This window comes from Octopus bimaculoides, chromosome 6 (genome assembly GCF_046866305.1).
Source record: "Octopus bimaculoides isolate indiv1 chromosome 6, ASM4686630v1, whole genome shotgun sequence".
NCBI classification, from domain to species: Eukaryota; Metazoa; Mollusca; class Cephalopoda; order Octopoda; family Octopodidae; genus Octopus; species Octopus bimaculoides.
Window position 1 is genome coordinate 66,433,595 of NC_142933.1, and position 12,825 is coordinate 66,446,419.

The following is a 12,825-nucleotide window of genomic DNA, read 5'->3' on the forward strand; positions in this document are numbered from 1 at the left end:
TATATGTGTATTTGTGTATATGTATTTATTTATGTATGTATGTTTTCACACATTTATATATATGTGTTGTCCAACCCACTATCCGGTAGCATTCAAGTGAATCACTTCATAACCTTATCCATCTATTGTTTTCATACTCGGTCATAATGTCTTACGTTTAAGATGATTCCCATGCATTCCCTGAAGAGAAGGTTACAATGTACCTTAATTTCAGGGGATTAAGGTACATTTAAAAAAAATAACGTTGACCACTAACGTGGACAATTAATGTGCTAGAAATAGATCACATCTTGTGTCTATTAAGACCTAAATTGTTCTCAACATGAAATATAGCAGCATACCAAAACGTGAGCGGGCAAGACATTTAAAATCACCTAAAAAAGCATTCTTAAACAGGAACCGGTTTCGGATTTAACAAATCTTACCATTTGTCCATTCCTCTTCAGCCTGATTTGTAATGTAACCGCAATCATCAGAATCGTATACAGAGTTGCCCACCGCCATGGGTGTGCGTGCATATGGTTCAGCTATTTACAGCTTAATGGTAAAATTCAAAAGTCTTCGTCTTGGCGCGCTAATTCCAGGAATATATCTGCAGAAAATATTTACTGCGTCGTATATATTCAGTATGAGAACATGGGTAATGGGTAAAATATTATTATAAAATCTGGTAATTAATCATATATTAATTAATATTGATTAATTATCAGGAGATCAGCACATCTAAAGAATCAAAGAGATTCAGAAATAGTATCTGCAATCTCAGGGGATTAAGGTACATTTAAAAAAAAATAATGTTGACCACTAACGTGGACAATTAATGTGCTAGAAATAGATCACATCTTGTGTCTATTAAGACTTAAATTGTTCTCAACATGAAATATAGCAGCATACCAAAACGTGAGCGGGCAAGACATTTAAAATCACCTAAAAAAGCATTCTTAAACAGGAACCGGTTTCGGATTTAACAAATCTTACCATTTGTCCATTCCTCTTCAGCCTGATTTGTAATGTAACCACAATCATCAGAATCGTATACAGAGTTGCCCACTGCCATGGGTGCGCGTGCATATGGTTCAGCTAATTACAGCTTAATGGTAAAATTCAAAAGTCTTCGTCTTGGCGCGCTAATTCCAGGAATATATCTGCAGAAAATATTTACTGCGTCGTATATATTCAGTATGAGAACATGGGTAATGGGTAAAATATTATTATAAAATCTGGTAATTAATCATATATTAATTAATATCGATTAATTATCAGGAGGCCAGCACATCTAAAGAATCAAAGAGATTCAGAAATAGTACCTGCAATGTCTTGCCCGCTAACGTTTTGGTATGCTGTTATATTTCATGTTGAGAACAATTTAGGTCTTAATAGACACAAGATGTGATCTATTTCTAGCACATTAATTGTCCGTGTTAGTGGTCAACGTTATTTTTTTAAAATCTACCTTAATATAATTAAATATATGTATATATATGTGTATATATATATATGTGTGTATATATGTATATGTAATTATGTATGCATGTATGTGTATATATATATATGTATGTGTGTATATATGTATATGTAATTATGTATGCATGTATGTATATACATTTATATGTATGTGTTGTCCAACCCACTATCCGGTAGCGTCCAATTCTCTAACGGTTTTTTTCAAATGAATCACGTCATAACCTTATCCATCTATTGGTTTCATACTCGGTCATAATGTCTTACGTTTAAGATGATTCCCATGCATTCCCTGAAGAGAAGGTTACAACTTTAACATCACAGATCCCTATGGATCACATAGGTTGTAATCCTTTGAAACATATGTAGGAATAAAGTATGCAATTATAACATGCATTTTCTGCATTCCTTAAATTTTTAAATATACTCAAATACCCAAAATTTCAAGGAGTTTCTGCCTCAAAAACAGGAACTACACCTCAGATATTTTGTGTTCTTTGCTACCTTGGTTTCTATTAACCCATTTATTCTATCCAAAGAATTTTTATTCATTAAGATAGAAGAAATACATATAATTACATACATATATATATATATACATATATATATATATATATACATACATATATATATATATATACATACATATATATATATATATATATATATATATATATATATATATATATACACATATATATATATATATATATACACATATATATATATATATATATACACATATATATATATATATACATATACATACATATATATATATATATACATACATATATATATATATATATATATATATATACACACACACATATATATATATATACATACATATATATATATATATATATACACATACATATATATATATATATATATATATATATATATATATATATATATATATATATATATACATACATATATAGGAAAATGAAAAAAAGCCAGAATGCTGAACTGGAAGCATAATTTAATAAAGATTTTTTCTAACCGGTTTTCATTGCGATGAAGCAAATTATCAAGAAGGAGAATGAAAATGTTTTTTTACAAAAAAGTACAAAATGAAGAAAATAATATATAAAAAAATAAATATACCCATACATTATATTGTCTTTGAGCTTTTGTAGTTCAATAGTAGTTCATGTATAAATTGGTAGGAAAAATAAGGATGCATGAGAGTTGAGAGTTTTGTTAGGTTTAAAAAAAGGGTTAAAAGTTTGTGTTAAGCAGGAAATGTGGTGTCAAAACAAGAAGTGTGTGTAAGGGGAGACAAGTGTTTTTAGTTAGAGTTATGAACTCTTTTTTTCCAACAGGAAGTTTGTGTCTGTTCATAGAGAAATAAGGTCACTGAGGGGTGTGTGTGTGTTAAGAAAAGGTTGGAATTTTTCTATGAAAAGATTCTCCTTGTTGATTCTTTCTTGTGTGGAGATTCTGTCTTTACATTGATAGAAAGGGAATATAATGAATTTAGGGTTTTTGTTTCTGGCGCAAGAGTCTATGTGGCCACTGAGTGGAATTTGGCGGTATTGAAGGAGGTTTATTTGTTCCTTATGGACAGCTACTCTTCTACGTAATGGGAGGCTCGTCTGTCCGATATAGAAGTTTTGGCAACCTATATATTGTGGTGTGTGCGTACGAGTAGATGTAATCGCCTTACCTCGGTCTTCCTTTCCTCGACTGCGAGTCTGTCTTGCAGTATCCAATCCTCGAAGCTTGCCCCAACCCAAAGTACATCAGGAATAGCAGCTGCTTCTCCCAAACCTAGACCGTCGCTTAACACGTCTTGTGCTGACCACCACCCCGTTTGAAAAGGGCACGAATCCCGATCGAGGCTCCCTCTGCCCTTTTTCCCCTTCTGGTCAGCCTCCCCAGACACTGACGTCATATCACACGCCACCCTGATCTTAAAGATCACGTTCACCCCTACTCCAATTCGAAGTCCTCCATCCAACCGGGCGGGCGCCCTACACGTCGAGATCTTCTCAAGCTAGGTGGCTCGTTCTTCCATCGCCACTCTATCGTCCACCTCCGACCATCAAACGCCGTCTGAAAATCTTTGTCTTCGATGGTGTAAGCGGCGCTGTCCTCGACGGGGCTCTGCTCTCCCTGGTGGTCCCGACTCAAGGCGCATGATGCCCCCATGCTTCCGAACGTGACCTCATCTCCTGCAATCCTAACGCCACCAAGACGGTTGATGGCGTCCATCCCCAACACGACATCAACCCTGTCTATCACATAGTCGATCACGATCACCTGTAGCCACAGCGCCGCGCTCGGTAACGCTATCTCCAGACTGGAGCTGCCCCTACAACGGATCTCTCTACCGTCGGCCGCCCGGACGCTACTCGTCCCATCCCATTTCTTCGTCACGAGGGTAGTCGTGCAACCCGTGTCCACAAGGGCCTTGAACTTCTTCCCCTCGACCTCGACTTCGACCACGGTCAGCGCCTCCACAAGCACCTCTACTTGGTTGCGGGGAAAGTTTGAGAGGCAGCAACTTCCCCACGGTCGTTTCCCTGGTCGCAATCACGGGCGATGTGCCCAGTCTTTCTGCATCGATAGCAGACGGGCCCCGATTCAGCGCATTCCCTCGCCATGTGCGGCCCCTGACATTTGAAACACCGGCCCGAGAACGGCCGCTGTCGTTGCTCAGTAGGCTTCCTCACGCCGTTCTCAGGCTGTCATCTGTCGGAACGTGCCTCTGTCGCCGCCATCGCTATCGGCTTCCGTCCGAAGTGCTGTATCAACACGCGAGCTTGCGCTACTAGCTCGCTGAGCGCCATCTTTCTCCTGCCAGGCAACTGCTGCAATCGGATCCCATCGTCGTCGGGGAATCCATTTACAAACGCCAGCCGCGCCGCTCTGTCCAGGCCTTCTCCTGTAAACCCAGCCAGCGTGGCCAATCTTCGCACTTCCACCTGTTCTCTACTCCATCTAATCGTTCCTAGTTTTACGAAGGCAGCATACTCGCTCTCCGTGTACGCTTCCCTCAACCTCCGTTCGACGTTCTCTGCACTTAATCTTTCTTCCTCGTCCATTTCTATGTAGAGGGTCAGGGCGCTCCCTTCCAAGTATAGAGCCATGAGACTCGCCACATCACTTATTCCTTGCAGCTTGGCAACGAGCCTAATTTTTCGTATCCAAGCCATCACATCTCCTTCGCCATTAAAAGGCCTGATCACATCGCTGGCGATCCTAATCTTGGTGGCTGCCATCGCGGCGAATTTCTGCATGTGGGGCCGAAATAGCTTGTGGTGTGTGCGTATGAGTAGATGTAATCGCCTTACCTCGGTCTTCCTTTCCTCGGTCTTCCTTCCCTCGACTGCGAGTCTGTCTTGCGATATCCAATCCTTGAAGCTTGCCCCGACCCAAAGTACACCAGGAATAGCAGCTGCCTCCCCCAAACCTAGACCGTCGCTTAACACGTCGTGTCCTGACCACAACCCCGTTTGAAAAGGGCACGAATCCCGATCGAGGCTCCCTCTGCCCTTTTTCCCCTTCCGGTCAGCCTCCCCAGACACTGACGTCATACCACATATATATACATATATATATATATATATATATATATACATACATATATATATATATATATATATATATATATATATATACATGCATATATACATACATACATACATACATATATATGGTGGTTGTCTACTCCTTAAACAGAGTTTGACCACCTCCTGCACCTACACCTTAGCCCTTTCATGGCGTCTGATGTGGCTTTTTAAACCAGACAGTGTTTTGAAAAAACACCCACACAGATTGCACCTCTGATTTGCACTACCAATACCTGCAAGTAAGTTCTGCTCATTGTGGATCCTAACATGTCTTTTAAGACCCCCATTGGATTTGCAAACCCTCTGGCACACACCACATTCAAACGTGTGCACAGACATATAATCAGAATAGCTGGGTGAGGTTTGTTTTCCATGGGTTCGCAGGTGAGATTTGAGGCCAGCCAAGGACAGACATGGTCTGTCACAGACTGTGCACACAAAAAGGTCCTTGTCATTCACCTTCTCAGTCTTCACCTTTTTCCTTAAATGTCTCTTGAGCCCTGCTTGCATCATCCTGGCCTCTTCAAATGCTTTCACTCCACTCCACACCCTTGTTCGCCATCCAACTCGATCTGAAACGAGGACTTCTATATCTTTTGGAGCCATTCCAATTGACTTCATAGCAGTCCTTATGCCATCCTTAAACCTTTTTTTAGGTTTATGCCGATAACGTTTCCCCTCTGCAAGCTCACCATAAAACAGCTGTTTCGGCATGCGTTCATCTGCCATTCGAACAATATGGCCACACCATCTCAATTGGTTCCTCAAAATCATGGCTTTAATTGAGGGGATGCCTGCAGATGCAAGGATATCTGTGTTTGGAGTAAAAGAATTCCATTTAATTCTTAAAATATGACGAAGGCATTTTTGGTGGAATTTTTCTAACATTTTAAAATGCCTTTCATAGCAGGTCCAAGTTTCACAGGAATACAATAGGGATGTTAAGACAAATAATTTGTAAAGAGCCAGCTTTGTATTGTTATTTATATGTCGCTGGCGCCAGACGCGTGACTCCAAGCCACCAAATGCTTTTGCTGCCCTTTGAATTCGCAGGTGTATTTCCGTATCAAGATTTCCATCATCTTGAACAGAGCTTCCCAGGTAGACAAATGAATTTACAACCTCAAGTAACTTTCCCTTAACAAAAATTTTAGGGAGGTTACAAACAGCACCATACGCAGGTTGATACATCACAACTGTTTTTTCCAGATTGATGGTCAGGCCAAAATCATCACAAGCTGCATCAAATGCAGATACAAGGAATTGCAGACCCGATTCAGAATGACTAACCAGATCGCAATCGTCAGCATACAAAATTTCCCTAATAAGTGAAGTAAAAACCTTCGTTTTAATCTTCAGTCGGGTCAAATTAAAAACATTCCCCGTTGTTCGATATTTTATGTAGATACCCTCCTCAGAGTTTTGAAAGGAATGTGACACCACAACGGCAAAGTATATTGCAAAGAGGGTGGGTGCATCAAGGTCTCCCTGCTTTACTCCATTTTCCACAGCAAAAGATTCAGAAAGCCTACCACCAAAATTAACCCTAGCTCTCATATCCTGATTCAAAGCCTTGACCATGTTTATAAACTTTTCTGGGCAACCAATTTTCCCCAGAATTAGCCACAGAGCACTTCGATTAACAGTATCGAATGCTTTGCTCAAATCAACAAAGCAATGGTACAGAGCAAGATTCTGTTCAATGCACTTCTCCTGTAATTGTCTGACAGTAAAGATACAATCAGCTGTGCCCCTGGAGGAACGAAAACCACACTGAGACTCAGACACCATACTTGGAACTATAAAGGTATTTAAACGTTCTAACAAAATGCGGGCGAGCACCTTTCCAACCACAGACAAAAGGGAAATCCCACGAAAATTACCACACAGATCCTTTGGCCCCGATTTATATAAGGAGACAAGAATGGCATCAATCCAGTCTTGAGGCACTTTCTCACTTCTCCAACAGTGACAAATTAAAATATTTAAGAGTTCCATCATTTTGTCACCCCCATATTTCAAGACTTCTGCACAGATTCCATCAGATCCTGGAGACTTGTTGTTATTCAGCTTATTCATAGCTAAATAAATGTCATTTAGAGTTGGTTCAGATGCCATCTCTTCTATAACTGGAAGTTGTTCAATTTTTTCTATCGTCCTCATATTAACGGATGATGGTCTATTCAAAAGTGCAGAGAAATGTTCTACCCAACGCTTATGAATAGAAGTGGTGTCAGTCAGAAGAAAACATCCATCTTCTGTTCTCACTGGAGCTACTGAAGAAGATTTTGGACCATATACCTCCCTAACATAAGAATACAAACAACTGGCATCATTTCTATCAGCTGCTTCTTGTGCCCCTTTTGCCCTATCATTCCACCATTCCTGTTTAATTTTCCTTAGAGCAGTTTGCACCCTCCTTTTCAGCTTTCTGTAAGTTTCATTTGAGTTGGGATTCAATGACTGAGAGAGCAGTGTATTGCCTAAGTTTTGTTTTTCTAAAAGTAGATCATGAATTTCTGCTGATCTATCTGAGAACCAATCTCTGGATTTATGAGATTTAAATCCCACTGACGAACTTGCAGCCTGAAATACTTTTGTTTTGAAATCTTCCCATAAATTGTTTGGGTCAAGATTAATATTTTCTATAGCGTCGTGGAATCTTTGCAAGTTGCTTGATAATTTAAAGTTTGCAACGTTTAACTTTTTGGGTATCTTAGGACCAGACTGTCGGTTTTTAGGTCATACCACATATATGTATATATATGTGGTATGACGTCAGTGTCTGGGGAGGCTGACCGGAAGGGGAAAAAGGGCAGAGGGAGCCTCGATCGGGATTCGTGCCCTTTTCGAACGGGGTTGTGGTCAGGACAAGACGTGTTAAGCGATGGTCTAGGTTTGGGGGAGGCAGCTGCTATTCCTGGTGTACTTTGGGTCGGGGCAAGCTTCAAGGATTGGATACCGCAAGACAGACTCGCATATATACATACATATACATACATATATATATACACTTCCTTCACCCTTCATCTAGATAAGTGTTTGTACCAATATAATAGATAAATTTGTATACTTAAGTTGTAATTCGCCTAGGTTGACCACTCACCACAAGAATATCATATTTCAAGTTTACTCAAGCCTGACGCTACTTATTTACGACCCACCACTGATATAGGCAGACACAGCTCATATATATCTATCCCTTAGGACCATTAAGATTTCTGTATCTATATCTATTTATCTTTTTATCTTCTTCTTCTATATTTAGATTTTTCCTCACCACCCTTCTCCAACCCGTCTAAATAGCTTAGATGTATCTTACTTTACTGTCCAGATTTTCTCTTATTGTTTCTTAGATTACCCACCCCACCGATTTGACTCCTTTTATTTTTATTTTTGTATGAATATCTGTCTATTATTTTTTTTCTTCTTAGTATTTTATATTCCTTACTTTATTTTATATTATTATTTCATTTTTGTTTTAACCACCAACTTATTCCCTCCTTTAACACTACCCTTCTAACTAATATAAAATAGTATTGTTTACTTAGCGTTCACTACACACTAAATTGTGGCAAGGTATGGATGGATTCCAGAGTACCGAGGAAATTATGTATAAATATATCAAATTAAGAATTCTACGAGGTATATTACAATGCAAAATACCAAACGGAACCTCACCTCTTATATCTCATCTTTCTTCCTCCTTTAATGTCTATGTGATATAATTCTTGGGAGAGAATACATTTGCGGCTGAAGATAGCTTTATACTGTAACAACTATAAAGCTTGAAACACGTGTACCGCAGAATCCTTTGTGTTTTGTTTTTATTTTTGCATTTACAATTTATTTATATATATATATATATATATGTGTATGTATGTATGTATGTATATATGAGAGAATATACAAATAATAACAACAGACGAGGACAGGTGGTGTAAATAACAAAAGTATATATTAGTATGACACTCGGGAATACGGAAAGTCTTTGACGTTTCGAGCTACGCTCTTCAACAGAAAGAATACGGAGACAAGGAGAACAAAAGTGGAAAAGTTCAAAAGTTTTTTAGACGTCGTGGTATATTGAAGCGATTTCCAATCAGAAGATGGGTCCAGTGTAATCCGTGGGTAGGAGAGGTGCAGCCGGAGGGTATAGACAGGATTAGCTGGTGCGACCACGTGAGCGTGTATTATATGTGGGAGAATATACAAATAATAACAACAGACGAGGACAGGTGGTGTAAATAACAAAAGTATATATTAGTATGACGCTCGGGAATACGGAAAGTCCTTGACGTTTCGAGCTACGCTCTTCAACAGAAAGAATACGGAGACAAGGAGAACAAAAGTGGAAAAGTTCAAAAGTTTTTTAGACGTCGTGGTATATTGAAGCGATTTCCAATCAGAAGATGGGTCCAGTGTAATCCGTGGGTAGGAGAGGTGCAGTCGGAAGGTATAGACAGGATTAGCCGGTGCGACCACGTGAGCGTGTATTATATGTGGGAGAATATACAAATAATAACAACAGACGAGGACAGGTGGTGTAAATAACAAAAGTATATATTAGTATGACGCTCGGGAATATGGAAAGTCTTTGACGTTTCGAGCTACGCTCTTCAGCAGAAAGAATACGGAGACAAGGAGAACAAAAGTGGAAAAGTTCAAATGTTATAAAATCTTTTTGGTATAAAAACATTGTATTTTGAGAAATAACCGGTTTCGTGTTGTCTTTTCAAATTTCTCTACTTCATTGTAACGTGTTCGGTCCAGTCTGAAAAGAAGAGCTCTAGATAGGGGGAGGTAATTAGGGATTTCTTCCGGTATAGGGGAGATAATCGAAATCTAGGAGGTGGTAGAATTTGATTAATTTACCATGGTTTTGTTCTATATTTTTTCCCCTTTTTTTCTCAGTGGGGTGATGAATTTCCTTATTTAAATGTGTTAGCAATGGTTAAGTTTGGGTTTGTATTTTTGAATGAAAAAGGTTTCCTTATTTAATCTAATCTGTGTTGGTGTTTTAATGGCACATTGATAAAAAGGAAAGATTATAAATTGTGGTAGCATTTGTTTTGCGCATTTTTCAATATGATCACTAAAAGGTATCATTCGGTATTCTGGGTGTGCAATCTGCTGGCGGTGCAGAGTGCATCTACGTCTGAGCGATAACCCTGTAGACCCTATGTAGTTCTCGTGGCATTCTTAAACAGGAACCGGTTTCGGATTTAACAAATCTTACCATTTGTCCATTCCTCTTCAGCCTGATTTGTAATGTAACCGCAATCATCAGAATCGTATACAGAGTTGCCCACCGCCATGGGTGTGCGTGCATATGGTTCAGCTATTTACAGCTTAATGGTAAAATTCAAAAGTCTTCGTCTTGGCGCGCTAATTCCAGGAATATATCTGCAGAAAATATTTACTGCGTCGTATATATTCAGTATGAGAACATGGGTAATGGGTAAAATATTATTATAAAATCTGGTAATTAATCATATATTAATTAATATTGATTAATTATCAGGAGATCAGCACATCTAAAGAATCAAAGAGATTCAGAAATAGTATCTGCAATCTCAGGGGATTAAGGTACATTTAAAAAAAAATAATGTTGACCACTAACGTGGACAATTAATGTGCTAGAAATAGATCACATCTTGTGTCTATTAAGACTTAAATTGTTCTCAACATGAAATATAGCAGCATACCAAAACGTGAGCGGGCAAGACATTTAAAATCACCTAAAAAAGCATTCTTAAACAGGAACCGGTTTCGGATTTAACAAATCTTACCATTTGTCCATTCCTCTTCAGCCTGATTTGTAATGTAACCACAATCATCAGAATCGTATACAGAGTTGCCCACTGCCATGGGTGCGCGTGCATATGGTTCAGCTAATTACAGCTTAATGGTAAAATTCAAAAGTCTTCGTCTTGGCGCGCTAATTCCAGGAATATATCTGCAGAAAATATTTACTGCGTCGTATATATTCAGTATGAGAACATGGGTAATGGGTAAAATATTATTATAAAATCTGGTAATTAATCATATATTAATTAATATCGATTAATTATCAGGAGGCCAGCACATCTAAAGAATCAAAGAGATTCAGAAATAGTACCTGCAATGTCTTGCCCGCTAACGTTTTGGTATGCTGTTATATTTCATGTTGAGAACAATTTAGGTCTTAATAGACACAAGATGTGATCTATTTCTAGCACATTAATTGTCCGTGTTAGTGGTCAACGTTATTTTTTTAAAATCTACCTTAATATAATTAAATATATGTATATATATGTGTATATATATATATGTGTGTATATATGTATATGTAATTATGTATGCATGTATGTGTATATATATATATGTATGTGTGTATATATGTATATGTAATTATGTATGCATGTATGTATATACATTTATATGTATGTGTTGTCCAACCCACTATCCGGTAGCGTCCAATTCTCTAACGGTTTTTTTCAAATGAATCACGTCATAACCTTATCCATCTATTGGTTTCATACTCGGTCATAATGTCTTACGTTTAAGATGATTCCCATGCATTCCCTGAAGAGAAGGTTACAACTTTAACATCACAGATCCCTATGGATCACATAGGTTGTAATCCTTTGAAACATATGTAGGAATAAAGTATGCAATTATAACATGCATTTTCTGCATTCCTTAAATTTTTAAATATACTCAAATACCCAAAATTTCAAGGAGTTTCTGCCTCAAAAACAGGAACTACACCTCAGATATTTTGTGTTCTTTGCTACCTTGGTTTCTATTAACCCATTTATTCTATCCAAAGAATTTTTATTCATTAAGATAGAAGAAATACATATAATTACATACATATATATATATATACATATATATATATATATATATATATACATACATATATATATATATATACATACATATATATATATATATATATATATATATATATATATATACACATATATATATATATATATATACACATATATATATATATATATACATACATATATATATATATATACATACATATATATATATATATACATACATATATATATATATATATATATATATATACACACACATATATATATATATATACACACACATATATATATATATATACATACATATATATATATATATATATACACATACATATATATATATATATATATATATATATATATATATATATATATATATATACATACATATATAGGAAAATGAAAAAAAGCCAGAATGCTGAACTGGAAGCATAATTTAATAAAGATTTTTTCTAACCGGTTTTCATTGCGATGAAGCAAATTATCAAGAAGGAGAATGAAAATGTTTTTTTACAAAAAAGTACAAAATGAAGAAAATAATATATAAAAAAATAAATATACCCATACATTATATTGTCTTTGAGCTTTTGTAGTTCAATAGTAGTTCATGTATAAATTGGTAGGAAAAATAAGGATGCATGAGAGTTGAGAGTTTTGTTAGGTTTAAAAAAAGGGTTAAAAGTTTGTGTTAAGCAGGAAATGTGGTGTCAAAACAAGAAGTGTGTGTAAGGGGAGACAAGTGTTTTTAGTTAGAGTTATGAACTCTTTTTTTCCAACAGGAAGTTTGTGTCTGTTCATAGAGAAATAAGGTCACTGAGGGGTGTGTGTGTGTTAAGAAAAGGTTGGAATTTTTCTATGAAAAGATTCTCCTTGTTGATTCTTTCTTGTGTGGAGATTCTGTCTTTACATTGATAGAAAGGGAATATAATGAATTTAGGGTT